Source organism: Mustela nivalis (genome assembly GCF_964662115.1).
Source record: "Mustela nivalis genome assembly, chromosome: 10".
Lineage (NCBI taxonomy): Eukaryota > Metazoa > Chordata > Mammalia > Carnivora > Mustelidae > Mustela > Mustela nivalis.
In genome coordinates this window covers 16,524,673-16,542,913 of record NC_139029.1, presented here as the reverse complement: position 1 = coordinate 16,542,913, position 18,241 = coordinate 16,524,673, and the positions used below count along the sequence as shown (strand labels likewise).

The 18,241-nt window shown below is 44.9% G+C and overlaps 1 long non-coding RNA gene across 1 annotated transcript; it reads left to right on the top strand.

Moving 5' to 3' along the window:
• The first annotated feature begins 817 nt into the window (after positions 1 to 817).
• On the top strand, positions 818 to 6,422 carry LOC309842160. The gene is made up of 2 exons (XR_014299532.1): positions 818 to 929; positions 5,820 to 6,422. It is a non-coding gene; the product is annotated as an uncharacterized lncRNA (long non-coding RNA).
• Positions 6,423 to 18,241: the final 11,819 nt, after the last annotated feature.

The window sequence follows — 18,241 nt, the reverse complement described above, 5'->3', positions numbered from 1 at the left end:
ACACAAATAAAGCCATAGGAATGTGGAGTGGGGCTGGGGCAGGGCAACTAGGAAGTTGCCAAGTTTCCATGAAAATCAACTGTGGGAGGCCTCAGCCTCGAGAAGGTGTCAGTAGGGAATCTGGGGTCCAGATAGAAACAGCCCTGGGAAATGTAACACATTCATACATACATGCATGTGTGCACGCACACACACACACACACACACACACACACACCCTGCTTGGAGGGCAGCAGTACTGTTTCTTTTTGTTTTTGTTTTTAAAGAATTTATTTATTTGACAGACAGAGAGTGAGAGAAGGAGAGAGAGCACAATCAGGGGGAGCAGCAGAGGGAGAGGGGGAAGCGGACTCCCTGCTCAGCAGGGAGCCCAATACCAGGACCCTGAGATCATGACCAGAGCCGCAGGCAGAGGCTTAACCCACTGAGCCACCCCCGTGCCCCTACAGTACTGTTTCTTGAAAAAGAGACCTGATAAATAAGACCACTGGCTTCTGAGCCTGATCACAGTGATTCCAGCGCCTTTGGTCACCTCCTGGTAATCTCAGCGAGTTTCTGAACTGGTTACCCACACGGCCCACGCCCTGCCCCAGGCCTCCTTGGCTGACCTTCTCCATGAGACCTCCCCTGATCACCTTAAATCAAACGACAGCCTCCCCTCCATCCCCTACTCCTGCTCTGCTTTATTTTTCTCCAGGGCACTAAGCACCACTTGACATAACCATGGTTTACTTTATCTGGTTTGTTGCCTTGTTAATGCCAGCTCCGTGAGGGTGGGGATTGTCTAGCCTCTCTAATGCCCAGGACGGTGCCTTGCCCGTGGCAGGTACACAAGGAATATTATAGAGTAAATGTGTGCAGTTCTCTGAAGATGAGTTTTCTCATCAGCAAAACGGAGATAGTTCTACCTCCATGGGGTTCATGTGAAGGTAAGATGAGTTTTGGGCTGTAGGTCAAACACCCAGCCCTTAGTGGGGGCACTAGTATGGTTCACAGTTACAGCTTTCCTTCGGTGAGATGTCATCATGAACGGGCTTCACATTATCACCCCTTAGCCCTTTGGTCTTTATTTAAGAACACCTTTCACTGGGTCTTACCTTGCCTCCCTGAACCCTGAGCCCAAGCGCTTACCTCTGTCCTAGTTCTACAAAACCGCTCATTGGTAAAGACAAGGGAACCAGAGATTGGGTCCTGTCTCCAAATATTTGTTAGGAAACTGAGTAAATGAATTAATCCATTCCTAGGAAAGCAAGCTCTTAAAAATAGAAAGGCAATTTGAACAGGCAGGCAATGTGTCACCTATTAAAAAAAAGAGAACAGGTATTTCTCGTATCTGTAACACGTGCCAGATGCCGGGTTAGGCACCTGACATGCCTTATGTTATTTTCCCCTTGTGTCAACCTTACCAGGAAGGTATCTAAGAAGGAAGAAATTGAAGCTAAGAGGCTATGACACCAGCCTGAGACTTCACAGCACTCAGCACTGGGGCAGGAACTAAAGCCAGAGTTGCTCAAGCCCCAGAGCCTGGGTTCTTCCCATAGCCTACCCCACCTTCTTTGAAACTTCCCTTGATAAGAGGTCTCTCTGCCAAGCTAGGGAGTTTGGATATATTCTGCAGGCAATTCTAAAAATAAAAAAGCTACTGAGTGGAGATATACGAGAACTCCTAGGAAGGAAGAATTAATTTTGCCTGCAATAAATCTGAGAAGTTACAGAGCAGAGCTGCCAGGGACTTGTATTTCTGGTTCATTAACTCCTCTTTGTGGGGGCTGTCACTGGCGTTGGGTTCCAACACAAGACAATGAACAGCCCTCTCTCTTCACACAAGTCTTCCATCTTGTCCTATTTTCAGCAGATCTTCCTTTGGGATTTTTATCTATAGCCTTGTGCATGATTTCACTGCCAGAATTCAGCACGTTCTGCCAACAGCTACTTTCTGAGGGGCCGGGACCACCTGTGTTACAAACCTGTAAGAAAAAGCAGAAAGCAGGGACTCTGAACCAACTCTTCATGTTCAACAACTTCAGGCAGGGAGCTTGACATCAGCCATGGTGAAAGTCTTTACTCCCCAGAAACTGACAACTTCTACAAATCGAGGTTTTGTCCTCCTGCTCTAGAGAGCCAGTTGTGAAACACGGCACCAACAGGTGACTGGCACAGCTATTGTGAAAGGAGTCCGAAGACGTGAGTTTTAGCTTCATGTCATTCACTAACTCACTGTAAAGCTTACAAAGTCATTTCACTTCTCTCAACCTCAATTTCTTTATCAATTAAATAAATGCAGGGAGATAGAGCAGATTAAAAAACAGACCTCCTTAGCAATCTGTCAAGCAATTTTGAATAATTTTTTAAAAAAAGGCGGGGGACACCAAGGTGGCTCAATCAGTTAAACGTCTGCCTTAGGCTCAGGTCATAATACTGAGATCTTGGAATCAAGTTCCACAGGCTCTCTGCTCAGCAGGGAGCCTGCTTCCTCCTCTCTCTCTGGCTGCTTCTCTATGTGTGATCTCCATCTGTCAAATAAATAAATAAAATATTTATAAAAAATAATAATAATAGTAATTGATCGTGACTGTGTGCGGAAGCCTCCATGAGACCCCAGTAGCAGAGGATTTGGAGAGCTTCCAAGTGGGTGAACTCTCCCACCTGCATAGGGACAGATGCTCCAGTGCTCCAGATCCTCCCAGACCTCACCCTACGTATTTTTTCATGTGGCTGTTCATCTGTATCCTTTATCATATCCTTTAATAAATAATATTATTAATAAATAATATCATATCCTTTAATAAATATCATATCCTTTAATAAATAACTTCTGTGAGGTATTCTAGCAAAAATCAAATCCAAGGAGAAAGAAGTCATGCAAACATCCAATCTGTAGCCAGGTCAGACAGAAGATGTAGGTAACTTGGGGACTTACACTTTGGGGTGGCATTTGAAGTGGGGGGTAGTCCCTTGGGACTGAACTCTTAACCTGTGGGATCTGACACTATCTCTAGGTAGACAGTCTCAGAAGTGAGGCAAACTGCAGGATACCCAGCTTGTGTCACAGAATTGCTTGGTGTTGGAAAAAACCCCACACATTCTTGACCAGAAGTGTCAGAAGTATTCTCTGCGAAAGCAAAGGATAAGACTCAGGTTTTTCCAATACAGGGCTGTCTGCTTTTTGGGTGTTCATTTTCTTTGGGGGGGGGTTTCTCATGACTATGTAAACGTCTGTGTGCTTTTCTTGTTCATCTGTCTTGGTCAATTTAATTCTCAGATCCAGTCAGAAACCCAGATAGAATGGGGCAAAGCTTTGTCTCCCCTACAGAGCCTTTAGAGTTCCAGACCTGATTTTTATTTTTTTATTTTTTTAAAATAGGTTCCACACTCAATGTGGGACTCAAACTTGGGACCCTGAGATCAAGAGGCAGATGCTATACTGACTGAGTCAGCCAGAGGCCCCGCTGATTTTTATCTCTGTATTCTGCCAATTGTCTTCTCAATGTAAAGGTCTTTGTCTTAAGACAATCCAAAATAATAGGTGGGGAGGGTTGGAGTAAGGAAGGAATTGCCTTTAATGTCCTCCTTGCTGGTAGACTTACTCCCTTGAACTATCAGGTAATTCTTACAGAAAATCCTCTTGAAAGACATGACCCTTTCTTGAAGGACTTTGCTAAAAAGGGCAAAGAATCACAGAAATTAAACAGAAAATTAAACAGAAACTAAGAGCATTAAAATGACATTAAGAGCCCACAGAATCTGTGTGAAACTAAAAAAAATTTTTTTTAAAATTCAAGATTAAGCATCCAAGATAAATATCTAAAACCAAAACCCTGGCTTCAGGAAGAAACTGCTGTTTCTGTTGCCGCCATGTTGCCTCAGGCCATCATTGGCTCTGTGGCCAGCATCTCTGTTTGACTCCAACCACTACTGTGCCAGGTAATGCTGTCCCTTCCAGTCAAGAACTCAAGTCAGCTTGCAACTACGGCAGCCCTGAAAGCCATTCACCTCTGCCACCACCCTTGCCGGGAAAATGGTGTCCACTCCAAGCCTTCTTCCTCATATCCCTCCTTCCTGAATCAAAGTCTCACATGACTGGGTCTCACTGGCACAGAATAATTCACGGGCCTGAAGCCTTACCACAAGAAGACATGGGAAATACCTTTCCGGGTTCCCCCTTGGGGAAATGGGACTCATGGGGCTGGAAATTCCCCACACAGTGAAACGTGCTGAGAAGCCAGAAAACAAAGCGTCTAATACAAGGTTTACATGGGGCACTCGAGGGAGCAATCCTGCAGATGATGAACATGTATATCTGTAGTTCTGGAAAGCCAGGGAGCATAGAGATGGTATCACGGGTTCAATTGTGTCCCTTACCCCCATATTCATATGTTGATGCCCTAACCTCTAGTACCTCCTTACGAATGTGTCCTTATTTGAAGATGGGGTGATCAAGTTAAAATGAGATAATTAGGGTGGCCCTAATCTAATATGACTGGTGTCCCTATAAAAAGGGGAAATTTCGACACAGGAGGAAGACCGTATAAAATGAAGGCAGAGATCTACAAGCCAAGGAGCAACAAAGATAGCCAGTGAGCCACCAGAAGCTAGGAGAGAAGGATAGAACAGACTTTTCCTCACAACCCTCAGAAGGAACCAACCCCTCCATCTTAGACTTCGAGCTTCCAGAATACAAGACAACAAATTTCTGTTGTTTGAGCCACCCAGTCTGGTGTTTTGTTACTGCAGCCCTAGGAAACAAATACAGATTGTAGCTATGCAAATCATAGAACAGGGAAGGCCAGGGAGGACCAGAATCTGGGGGACGTTGTGAAGAGAAACCAGCTCTTCCTTTACGATAAGAGGAGGAAAAGCCGGGCGAGGATTGTCTGAGACTGATTCCTCTGAAGAGGATGCCTATGCAAGGATTTAATAGGAAACATTCCTGGGAATAACCTGTAGGAAGGAGCAGGAAGGAAAGGGGCAGAGCAAAAGTGCCATGACAGCAAAGGGTCCTGAAGGGCAACTCGATGTCCCTCTTATGCCTTAGTGTTGTCCCAGTCTGAGGGTAAGCTTGCTGGAGGAGCTATTCTCCCAGGCCGCAAGTCAGAGGTTAAGGGCTGCCCTTTGGAAGTGGGGTGTGAGGTTAAATTTCTAGCCACTTCTGGTTCTCTGCCGCAAATGACTTTGGGTAGCCCGAGGGCAGTCCTCAGGCAGAGACAGGGGTGCTGGCTGGGCAGTGGAAGCACAGGGGGAGTTGGTGTGCCCCCAGGCCGTGAAAGAGTCCAAGGCTACACAGATACGGGTTGGGAGACCATTAAGACGTTGACACACGAGAGGTTCTAGATCCCCTTCTGTTCTAATGAAGGGGGTTTAAAGTATAAAAGAGAAAACGGATCAGGAAACCACAGAATGATCACCAGGCAACACTGAAGACCCAGCTGCGAGAGACCGTGACCTTGTTATAGCAACAAACACCAAAGCAAGCAGGTGTGACAGGATAACCTGGAAAAGAGGAACTTAGAACAGAGAAAGTGAATAGACCCAAAGGGGCCCAGTGTCTGGCAGTTTTAACCAATTTGAAGAACAGGTCTAATGGGAACAACTGGGTGGGAAAACTGGGAAGGGTGTGAAGGCATGGTGCGCATTTGAGAGTTAAGAAAGGTGTCCTGGGGAGTCAAGGTCCAGCATGTGGCCACGGCAGGGGGTACCTTAGGTGGAGCAGAAGTGATGGTCACTGGAGTTGAGGAGGTCAAAGAACTAACAGGCCACCCTTGCCACGTCACTGGCTGCCTGTGCTGCCCACTCCTTCTCATCTCTCTCCCCGCCCACAGAAGCCCCGGGACCAGAACAAGAACCCAGGACCGTGTCACAACCATGTCACAACCACGCCAGCCTCAACTGCAGCAAAAATGAGACATGACTTAGAAACTTCATTATGTAACTCAAAGACTTTATTATTTAGCTTTACTATTTAGCTCACAGGAACTCAGACTCTACAAGACTGAAGACAGAAGTAATTTAAGAAACATCCACAGCAGTGATGGGTCCGGTTTCTTTGGAAAAGTATCCCAGAGGTGTTAACCGTCCTTTCAAGATGCAAGATGGCCAAGAAGCAACAGACTGTCTCCTTGGTTTAGCCATTGGACTTGAGTATGGGGAGAATGCTGAAAACTGCAAGGACTTGGTACCAGATAATGCAAAACATACTGACAGTGAACAAAAAATGCAGAATCAGGGGTGCCTGGGTGGCTCAGTGGGTTAAAGCTTCTACCTTCGGCTCAGGTCATGATCCCAGGGTTCTGGGATCAAGCCCCGAATCGGGCTCTCTGCTAAGTGGGGAGCCTGCTTCTCTCTCTCTCTCTCTGCTTGCCTCTCTGCCTACTTGTGATCTCTGTCTGTCAAATAAATAAATAAAATCTTTTAAAATAAAAAAATTAAAATGCAGAACCATCGATCAGTCTGGATGTAAATAACCCGGGTTTTCAGGCTGATGTGATGGTTTTGGCTAAACTTCTTCGGGAAGTCATGGTGAGGACTCGGTCATGCTTAAGGCAATTTGTATTTTTGTCCAAGAGCTCCTGGAGCATCTTAGAGGTCCTGGAGGGAGGATGCAGTTGCCAAAGCAAATCAAACAAAAGGAGGGCTTTGTCTGGTGCCTTCATCAAGAATATCTCAGAACAGGAGATCCAGTCTTAAAGAAGCGGCTCAAATTCCACCATTGCCACACATTAAGGAGCTCAGGCCAAGGGCAGTGGTGGCGGGGGGGCGGGGGGGGGTGGGCACACAGACTGGGGAAAACCGGAGGATGAACACTGTTAGGAGTTCAACTTCTCACCTGCTTCATACAACCGGGAATCACATACGCTCTAGCATATGCCTGGAAATCGAATGCCACATTTTCAAGGGAGGTTACCCAAAAGATTGATGATGTTCTAGGGATATACCATCATTGCTTTTTCTTTAATAAAGTTCAGGAAAGCGTGGAAAAGGAAACGGAACAGGAGCCTCTGGGGGGCTCAGTTGGTTAGGTTTCTGACTCTTGATTTCGGCTTAGGTCACGCTCTCAGGGTCCCACGTTCAAGCCCCATGTCTCCCTCTCTTTCTGCCCCTCCCCCAGCTCACACTTTCACACTCTCTAAAATAAGTCAATAAATCTTAAAAAGATAGAAAAAGGAACAAACAGGGCGGATGTGGGCTGGGTCATTGGCGTGAACACTGAAGACTCGGAGGAAGGCTGAGAGCCAGGTGCACAGCACAGCAACACTAAGGGGAATAATCATCACTAACATTTACTGAGTGCTCCCCACGGGCCAGCGCCGTGCTGAGTGCCCCACATGTCTCTATCCAATATCGTCTTCCTTCTCTAAATTCGGGTCTCAGCTTAAGTGCCCCCTCCCGTCTAGACCCGCTCCCCAACATTTGCCCTCTCTATTCTCTACCTCAAGCCCTTCATAGAATATACATCAATTTATAATTATCTTAGGCTGTTTACTTTCTAGCCGAATGAATGTTGGATGCCAATAACCACTCGACAAGATGGTTGCTATTACCATCCCATTTTCCACCTAAGAAAATAGAAGCTCAGGGGCACTTGGGTGGTTCAATCAGTTGAGAGTCTGCCTTCGGCTCAGGTCATGATCTTGGGGTCCTGGTATATGGTCCTGCATCGGGCTCCCTGCTCAGTGGGGTGGTCTCCTTCTCCCTCTCCCTCTGCAGCTCCCCCTGCTTGTGCTCTCTCTCTCTTGCTCTCTCAAATAAATGAATAAAACCTTAAAAAAAAAATTGAAGCTCAGATATTAAGTTGTCCATGATCACATAGCAACATAGTGGCACACCCGAGGCTGGAGCCCAGGAATACATGACTTCATAAGTCTACATTCTTGATGATTCCGGCTCCAAAATATCAGCAGTGAGCAAGTGGAGATAACCAGCAAGAGGGGAGAGGACGGGGCCAAGCTGGGCATACTGGGTGATACAGTAGTTATAGGAACAAGGCCTTCGTGCTAGAAATGGTTCAGAAGTAGCCCTCAGGAGGAAAGAGGTCTCCTAACCCACCTCCTGCCCCCAGGTGTTGGAGAAGCCGGCAATGAGGGCAATCTTTTTGAAAGAGCTGCCGGGAAAACTTTTAGAGGGGCAGTCAGAACCCCACAGCTTAAAGGTTAAGTACCTGCCAAGCTAGACCCGGCTTCCTTTCGTGATTTCACAACACTCCACTGGGAGCCATCCATATTTTATTTCCCAAATGCATCTTGTATATTTCTCCCTCCAAGACTTGGAAGCTTGTCATTCTTTGAACCCCCAAATATATTCCCCATCTCTTCTTCACTCCCTCCTCTCCTGCGGGTCTACCTAATTATCAAGCCATGGCCCAGGTTCAATTCCTCCACTCGCCCTCTCCGAAAGGCACCAGCCTCAATCAGCCTTGTGACTCTTTCTATTCTCAGAATGCCACCTAGCCTGCGCCACTGACAGAGACCAACCAGCCTTCCTGGCGTCCCCGTAGCACCGAGCGGCATATTGCTTCCCACAGATCCATTTCCTGGCTGATACCTGGCTGTGGAGGAAAGGGAAAATGAGTTGGCAATGCATAGCTGGCTATTAATTGGAAGACCAAGGCACTTATCGCCCCATATCTAGCTTCTAACAGCCTCCCATAGGCCCCACTAAGTTTCTGCCTATTTGATTCTGAATTATAATTTGAAGCCATTTATCAGTTTTGCACAGCAAACTTCGAAGGAGTTCAGCGGGCCTCCAGAGACACTGTTCTCAGATTAATACCAAGCTAACAACCTAGCTGGGTGTATTAGTAAACTGTGTAGTTTGCCAGCTAATATCAAGTCAAAAACAGAAGCAAACAAGAGGAGATCAGGGGCTGCTGCTCAACAGGGACCATTTCCCAAGAAAACTTCGAAGACACTGAAGTGCAAAGATCCAGAACTAAATAAATTTCTGCTTAGCCATCCTGAGTCTGTTCCTGACAACGTTTAGAAGAAGCAAAGCAGCTATAAATCTTTCTCTGTGGAAGTTTTAAGACACAGTGCAGCATGGTAACTCCTATCCACAAAGAAAATAATTCACAAACACAAAGGGTAATTAGTAAAGAACGTGAAGACATGATTCTTTTTCCAGTTCTGCCCTGGATAATGTCCGTTCCTTTCCCTCTCTGGATCTCAGTTTCCACACCTGAAAAATGAAGAAGTTGAGCCATATACCTCCAACCATAAAATCTGTTAACTGCTTTCTGCTCTCCTTATTACAAAACATCCAATTATTCATTAAAAATCATCAATCATAGGCTATCCTCAGGGCCACCACATATAACTGTCCAGGTTGTACACTGAGCAAACCCAGAGGTCACCATTCACATTATAGTCTGTGTAAACTATACCCTTGTGTTGGGTGGTGCACAACCTAAACACCCATACATCACGACCTTGATTACGCTCTTCAATCTTGTAAATATTTAATGTTTCACTTTTTATTTTCTTAATACCCATCATTTCCCAACCTTGGGTTCCTAGCAGCAGAGATAAAACTACGTTAACATCTGGTACTAAGCAAAGTACTCTCTCACAGATTAACTCTTACTTATGGACTGGAACTGAGGACAGTGACATTAATACACTCTATTTATTGATCCCCTACCAGGTGCAAGACACTTACATCTGTTACTACATATACATATTTAATCCTTATGAAATCCTATGAAGTGTAAATTATCATCTCGATCCTTGGATTAAGTAAAGAAGATTAAGTAAACTGCCCAGGGTTCATAACCATAGCTAGAAAGGGCCTAGGATAGGATTCGAACCCACCTCTGAGTCCAAAGTTCATCCTCTGCCCCCTGCCACAAACCTGATCAAATGCAAGTAATTAGAATATTCAGTTAACTGGAAACAACAGTAACGGAGCATAACCACACTGGAAAGAAAGCCAGCACTCTCCAATTTCCATCGCGATGTTGTCACTAACTAGCCATGTATTCATTGAGTTCTCTCGAAACCTCAGTGTTCTCATCTGCCAAATAGGGATGATGGCTTGGGTCCTTTTAAGGCTATTCAAGTACCAGAAATTCCTATAGCCACAACAACGTGATTATTTGTATTCTCTGGCTTTTAAAGTTCATCAGTCTTTTTGGCCCCAATTAAACTCTTGACTCTCTCAATCTATGACCACTTTAGCCACCATGGAGGATTCCTCGTGGTCCCTGTTTCTTCGGACATCCCTAAGGGCAGTCGTTCCTGTACTTCCCACCTTGCTCTCAAGACCCCAGATCTGAGAGTTTATTCCATAGAATTTATGGAATTATATTCCATATAATTTGTAGCCTTTTATTTTTTTATTTTTTTTAAAGGTTTTATTTATTTACTTGACAGAGAGAGAGAGACAGAGATCACAAGCAGGCAGAGAGGCAGGCAGAGGCAGAGAGAGAAGCAGGCTCCCCGCCGAGCAAGGAGCCCGATGCGGGGCTCGATCCCAGGACCCCGATCATGACCCGAGCTGAAGGCAGTGGCTCAACCCACTGAGCCACCCAGGTGCCCCAATTTGTAGCCTTTTAGACACTTGCTTATTACCATCACTGCCTTGTGTGCTTCCCTCTCAGGTCTCTAGATTTTAGGGGATCTTCCTAGTGAGTCATGCACTGCATTCCTAAAGAGGGATGGCATGAGAGTTATGGTCAAGCAGGGGTGAAATGGAAGAATGGAAACTTTGCTCTTCACAGACCCTGTCTCTTGACTCAACATCACCCAACAGAACTAGAAGACATCCTAATGAGGAAATGCACAAACTTCAGATGCAGACCAGTTTTCCCAGTCACTCCAAATAGCCAGGTCACTGTGATGCTGATTAGAAGGGTGGATACAAAATAAAAAATTAAAAAAAAAAAAAGAAGAAGAAGGGTGGACACAAGCAGAGATTTAAAAAAAATTATAATCTGTGCGTTATTTTCCAGGTATAGCTAAAATTTTATGCTTCATAATACTTAGATGCAAGATATACTCTTTTCCTTATTTTTCTATGCCAAATTCTATCTGGCTCTGAACTCTTACCTGTCTGGATAGAAAAATGTAATCCTAATTGGAGGGAGGCCTGTACCTTCCCAAACTGTGCTTGGGTATCAGGGCCTTAGGCAATCCTGAAATTGGGGGTAAGATTCTCTGATCTTTAGTCTATCCAAGTTGATGGGGAGATGCTCGCTATCCAAAACCATATGGCCCATTAAAAGATGACAGCCCAGGGGCACTTGGGTGGCTCAGTGGGTTAAAGCCTCTGCCTTCAGCTCAGGTCATGATCCCAGGGTCCTGGGATGGAGCCCCGAGTCGGGCTCTCCACTCGGCAGGGAGCCTGCTTCCCCCCTTCTCTCTGCCTCCCTCTCTGCCTACTTGTGATCTGTCTGTCAAATAAGTAAATAAAAACTTAAAAAAAAAAAAAAAAAGATGACAGCCCATAGCATCCACTGCTTCCATGTCGAGCCCAACCATGGAGACCCCACTCACCCCCCAAACTCCCATGATGCTTAGGGTCTAAACCTCAGGGCTCCATGCAGCACTTAAAGCAGAGCTGCTGTCCGTCCTGGCATGCTGAATGATGGCTGGCCAGGCCCTGGTTTCTGCCACTCTTGGGACCACCACAGCCACCAGAGAGAGTTCTCTGTGGTCCCTGCTTCTTTGTGGCTCCAGCCCATGCTATCCAAGTCTTGAAAAGAAGGGTATGATGGGTGAAGCCTAGAGCACATGTTCACACTTTAGCTGCAAGGAATGCTGGGAAAACAAGGCTTTATAGTAACTAAACTGAGAGGCAGGCTTTGCCTCTCGCTGAGACACATGAAGTGGGGAATCCCCTGAACAGGGCGTGGGCAGGAAATAAGAACAGCAAATGTCTACACAGCTTCAGCCTGTGGATCCTGGGTAAATCCCTGTCCTCTCTTAGCTTCAACTCCGACCACCAGAAATAAAGACAACAGCACCTACTTCGCAGGGCAAAAGCCCAGGAGACAAGGCAAACCTAGGGGATCTGGCCTCCCCGTCTCATGGGTATGGCAAGATTGGGGAAAAGGAGACTGGATCCCAGGAAAGGGATGAGTCAGCCATAAGGAACATAACTAGAGGTGATTGTGTTTTGACCATCAGGGCAAGTAACTAAGCTGAAATGTCCATTAAAAGTGGGTATGGTCCAGGGGTACCTGGTTGGTTCAGTCGGTAGAACATGCAACTCTTTATCTAGGGGTTGTGAGTTCGACCCCCATGCTGGGTGTAAAGCCTACTAAAAAAAGTTTGATTTTTTAAAAGATTTTTTTATTTGAGAGAGAGAAAACATGAACGGGGGGAAGGAGCAGAGGGAGCAGAAGAAGCAGACTCCCCACTGAGCAGGAAGCCCAACTCAACCTGGGGCTCAATTCCTGGACCTGGGGATCATGACCTGAGCCAAAGGCATATGCCCAATAAACGATCACCCAGATGCCCCCCCTCAAATTTTTTTCAATAAATAAAAGTGGGAAGGGCCCAGAAGTCATTCCTTTCCAGCAGTTACCAGTGAGCAAAGAGAACGCTAGAAAGAGTCAGACTTAAAGAAAGGAAAAAGAGAAAAAAAGAGATGCTCTAAAGTGGGACACATTGTGCATAGGAGCCAGGACAGAGAGGAATGTCAAAAGATGGGGCAGAGGTCATCTTGCCCTAAATCAGAATGGGGTAACACCTTCAACTTCTCATCAAGGGCTCCAAGTCACCTGATCCTCCCCCAGGCCAGCAGGCTATGAGGTAACCAAGTCACGCAGCTGTGAGTACAGTGAGAGTAAATAATTAAATCTCTTTGTCTTTGCTTTTTGTGCATAAGGTCTCCCGTCTGTGTGTGGGTCGGAACTAATGCGATTTTTTCCCATAATTGTGTGCCTTCTCCCATGTTCCAGGTACGAACATAAATAACAATTGATTATGAAATACAGTTCCAAAAAGAATGTTAACAAACTTGTTTACTAGTATTTTTTGAACCTCTTCCATAGTTTGAACTTAAAAGTAATAAGAAAACTATGATTACATACAATGAGTGTCTGTATGTTGTATTTAAAAAAAACTCTGCACAATTCTCTGCTACATATATTTATATACCATACTGAGAATATATGCAAACACATACAAACTCTATGTTACATATGCATATACATGTACATATATAAATACTTGTGTATACATATATACATACATGCATATGTATAAACAAACAGTACATTTTATTTTAAATCACTGAACTGTATATTTATAATGGGCATTATTTTATAATATATAGATTAAACCTCAATAAAGCTGTTTTTTAAAACCACCATGCATGAGATCTGAAAGCAAACCACAAACTAGCTGAATATATTTGCCACGAAAATAACTGGAATAGAGGCATCCTTACAATAAAAAACCCTTCAGGGGTGCCTGGGTGGCTCAGTCAGTTAAGCATCTGCCTTTGGCTCAGGTCTTGATCCCAGGGTCCTAGGATCAAGCCCCAAATCAGGCTCCCTGCTCAGTGAGGAGCCTGTTTCTCCCTCTGCCTGCTGTTCTCCCTACTTGCACATCCTCTTTCCCTCTCTCTCTTTGTCAAACAAATAAATAAAATCCGGAGGCGGGAGGGGGGGGGAGATCCCCTCAAAATACTAAGAAAAAACCTTTATATCCCAGTAGGGGAATGGGCCAAAGAAGAAATACAAATGACCAATAAATATGAGAAAAACCATCTTCTCTAGCAATCAAATATATAGGTTAAAAAAAAAAAGATTTATTTTAGGCAGAGAGAGAGAGGGAACCCACATGAGCACAAGTATGAGTGGTGGGAAGAGAAGAAAGAGAGAATTTCAAGCAGACTCCTTGCTGAGTTCAAGCCAGATGTGAGACCCCATACGGGGCATGATCCCAGGACTCATGAGATCATGACCTAAGCCAAAATCACCAGTTGGATGCTTAATGGACTGGACCACCCAGGTGCCCCTAAAATAAACATGGTTTTAAGAAGCAAAAATTTGGAGACAAGGGGCTGGCTCAGTGGGAAGAGCATGCTACTCTTGATCTCAGCATTGTGAGTTCAAGACCCACATTGGGTGCAAAGATTAGTTAAATAAGTAAATACTCTTTTTAAAGATATTTAATTTATTTGAGAGAGAGAGAGAGCGAGTGCACGAGTGGCGGGGAGAGACAGGGGAACAGGGAGAAGCAGGCTCCCCGCTGAGCAGGGATTCCAATGTGGGGCTAGACCCCAGGACCCCAGAATCACAACCTGAGCCAAAGGCAGACTCTGAACCAACTGAGCCACCCAGGTGTTCCATTAAATTATTTTTTTAATGTTAAAAAAAAGAAGTAAAAGTTTTAATTTGTAAAAATGGCAATTTCCTTTTTAAGATTCTATCCAGAACTGGGGAGGGTAACTGGCCCAGACTGAGGAAACTCCCGGGTCTACCAGATATCCACCTCCCTTCCCAACTAAGACTGAATTAAGTTCTCCAGCTCACACTTCCGTGTCACCCTTAATTTATATCTATTATGCCTTCTTGTTACTGGCTGTTTACATGACCGTGTCACCCAGTTAGATTTCAAAACCCTGAGACTGTGATTTATTCTTCAGTTTATCCCCTCGGCACAGAATATAAAACCCACATATATTCATTGTATGTTTATTGAATGGATAAGGAGGGTGAACTGGTACAAGTTTTCCAAAAGGTATTTCGACCAAATATATAAGTCCTTAGAATTCATATTCTTTGACTCACCAGTTCAACACTTAGGAACGTGTCCTAACCAAAATGTACACAGAAAGTTGGATATACAATGATGTTCCTCTCAGGGTGAGTTTTAATCATGAAAATTTGGAAAAATGCAAGTGTCCAGCATTTAGTAATGGATTAAATTTTTTTCTATCTTTATAGTCTGTTTTTTTAATCATGGTGAAATACACATAATATAGCAATTTATCATTTTAACTGCTTTAAAGCATACCATTCAATGACATTTAGCAGATTCACAATGTGTAACCATTACCACCATTTAGTTCCAGAATATTTTTATCACCCCAAAAAATCTTGGACCTCTTGAGTAGTCACTCCTCATTTCCCCTTCCCCATCCCCTGGCAACCACTATCTCCTTTCTGTATAGATTAACTATGCTGGGTATTTCATATAAATGGAATCATACAACATGCAGTCTTTTGCATCTGGCTTCTTTCCCTTAGCATCATGTTTTCAAGGTTCACCAATGTTTTTTTTGTGTGTGTGTTTTTTTTTAAAGATTTTATTTATTTATTTGACAGAGAGAGGTCACAAGTAGGCAGAGAGGCAGGCAGAGCGAGAGAGGAGGAAGCAGGCTCCCCATTGAGCAGAGAGCCCGATGCGGGACTCGATCCCAGGACCCCGAGATCATGACCTGAGCCGAAGGCAGCGGCCTAACCCACCGAGCCACCCAGGGGCCCAAGGTTCACCAATGTTAAAGCATGGATTGGTACTATACTTCTTTTCAAAGCTGAATAATATCCACTGTGTGAATATACCATATTTTATTTTTCATTCATCAGTTGATGGATATTTACATTGTTTCCACTTTGGAGTACTGGGAATAGTGCCGCTATGAACATCCATGTCCAAGTTTTTGGTTGAACACCTGTTCTCAGTGCTTTGGGGTATATACCCAGGAGTGGAATTACCAGATCATATGATAATTCTATGTTTAATTTGTTGAGAAATTTCCATACCGGTTTCCACAGTGGCTGCGCCATTTTACATTCCCATCAGCCATGCACAAGGATTCCATAGACTAAAATTTTAGTTCACAGTTTTGCAGTGCAAGACCCTCCTGCCATGAATAAAAGAAAGTCTCTGCTTTTAATAAGCTGACATTTGGCCTAGGGAGCCAGGGAATAAACAAGGAAATCAATATTAATCTTCTTCTGATTTTTTTTCAGCCACTTAAAAATGTAAAACCCAGGGCGCCTGGGTGGTTCAGTGGGTTAAAGCCTCTGACTTCTTCAGCTCAGGTCGTGATCCCAGGGTCCTGGGATCGAGCCCTCCATCGGCTCTCTGCTCAGCAGGGAGTCTGCTTCCTCCTCTCTCTCTGCCTGATCCCCTGCCTACTTGTGATCTCCATCTGTCAAATAAATAAATAAAATCTTTAAAAAAAAATGTAAAACCCATTCTTAGTATGCAGGTCACACAAAAACAGGCTGCAAGCCCAATTTGGCCCAAGGTGCTATGGTTTTCTGACCTGTGGCACAGATTCCCACTTACCAAGGCTGATTTGGCTGCTGCCAACCTGCCAGGTATAAAGATCAAAGCTGACCCCTGACATGAATTCTCACCATTGGTTACAATCAACCCTATGAGTAGGAAGAGGGAGGATTATTGTTCCGCCATGGGGTTTGGGAAGAATATGTACGGAATCCAGATGATCTGGTTAGATGCCTCTGGATATCCCTGGACAGTTGTATTGTGAAGGGGCAAGTGCTGTAACCCTGGCTTAAGAAGGGCATGGTGACCAGGGGCTCAGACCACCACTGGGTAATCCATCGGGATTTGACGAAATGCTAGTGAGGATGAGGATAGAGGAGGAAGGAGAGGATGGTACCAGCTGTGACTACAGGGGCCCTCGTTCATTCCAAAAGCCTCCCTCCTTCAATTTTTCCCCTTAGTAAGAGACACCCCTGGAATCTATGAAGGAGCGGCGACTCAGTGATGTATAGAGAAGGGGATCTGCATAAGGCTTGAACTTTGGCCACCACGGAAGGTTGCCACTCAGATCTTCCATCAGGGGTGACCCTACCCAAAGGATGTAGTTAGCTGGCAGTCTCAGCCACAGTGCCTTCAGGATCCACTGCAATGTTGGATCCGAGGCTGTGCTCTTCCTAGGCAGACCCAACCAAAGACTGAGCACAGGGAGGATCCTAGGGTCTGGCCATTTCTCTCCAACAAAGGACTCCTCGATGCTCAATGAGTTGGTAAAACTCTCTGAGCTGTACTGCAGTACGAGCTTCTTCCTAGCCATCTCTCTTCCCTTCCCCTTTCTTCTCACAGGTTGAGATCTGGTCTGGAGACCTTCCTGGCCTCTCCGGCTCCCTTTCCTCCTTTTATTTCATAGACATTAGCCTCAAGAAATCACTTGCATTTTTCACCCCATCTTGGTATCTGCTTCCTGGAGGACATAACATTTAACCTAGCAATTCCCTTTCTAGATATTTACTTATGAGAACTGAAAACATATATCCGAAAAAAAGACTTGTGCACAAATGTTCATGGAAGTTTCATCCCAAAACCAGAAACAACCCAAATGTACAGCAACAGGTGAATGGATAAACAAATTAGAGTATAGCCATGCATATTAGTCAGGGTTCTCCAGAGAAATAGAACCAATAGGATGTGTGTATGTGTATTTATCCATTCATTCATTTATTCTTTCATATAAAGAGATTTATTGTAAAGAATTGACTCACCTGATCATGGAGGCTGAGAAGTTTCAAAATCTGCAGTTAGTAAACAGGAGACTAATGAGAGCCAATTGTGTAAGTTCCAATCTAAGAGCAGGAGAAGACCAATGTCCTAGCTCAGTCAGACAGACAGCAAAATTCCCTCTTTTCCAACTTTTTGTTCTATTTCAGCCTTTCACTGAGTGGATTCCATTGTTCTATTTCAGTCTTCCATTGACCCACATTAGGGAGGATAATCTGCTTTACTCAGTCTACCAATTCAAATATGGGATGAGAGGGTTCAAAAACACCTTCACAGACTTACCCAAAGTAATGTTTGACCAAATGTCTAATGTGGAGAGCCATGCAGCAGAAGCAAGGAGTCACGTACTAAACGAGGCCTGAGGAGCAAGGAATGTAAAAGATTAGCCCAAGAAATGCAGGGAGTCATGTACCAGGCACCAGGCGAGGCCTAAGGAGTGAGGGCTGTGTAAGATTAACCCTAGGAATGTAAGTGCATTCACGGGTGACGTTTGATGGATACCAGGAGTCCTAGGATAGGCACATGGTCTGGGGAGCCATGGAGGTAATTATCAATAAAGAAGCTTGCCACTCACCTCGTCTGCGGGTCGTTCTTGCGGGCCGAGAGCGACAGTCTAGCATCCCATGGCCCCGTCAAGTTGACTGTGTTTGCTTACTTTGTGTGTTTCAGTGTCTGACTATAGCTTGGTGATACTCAGTGATACTCAGTGTAGAGTCTCCTTAAGATTCTCTCGCTCTCCCTCCTCCTCTGTCCCTCTCCCTGCTTGCGCGTGCGCACGCTCTCTC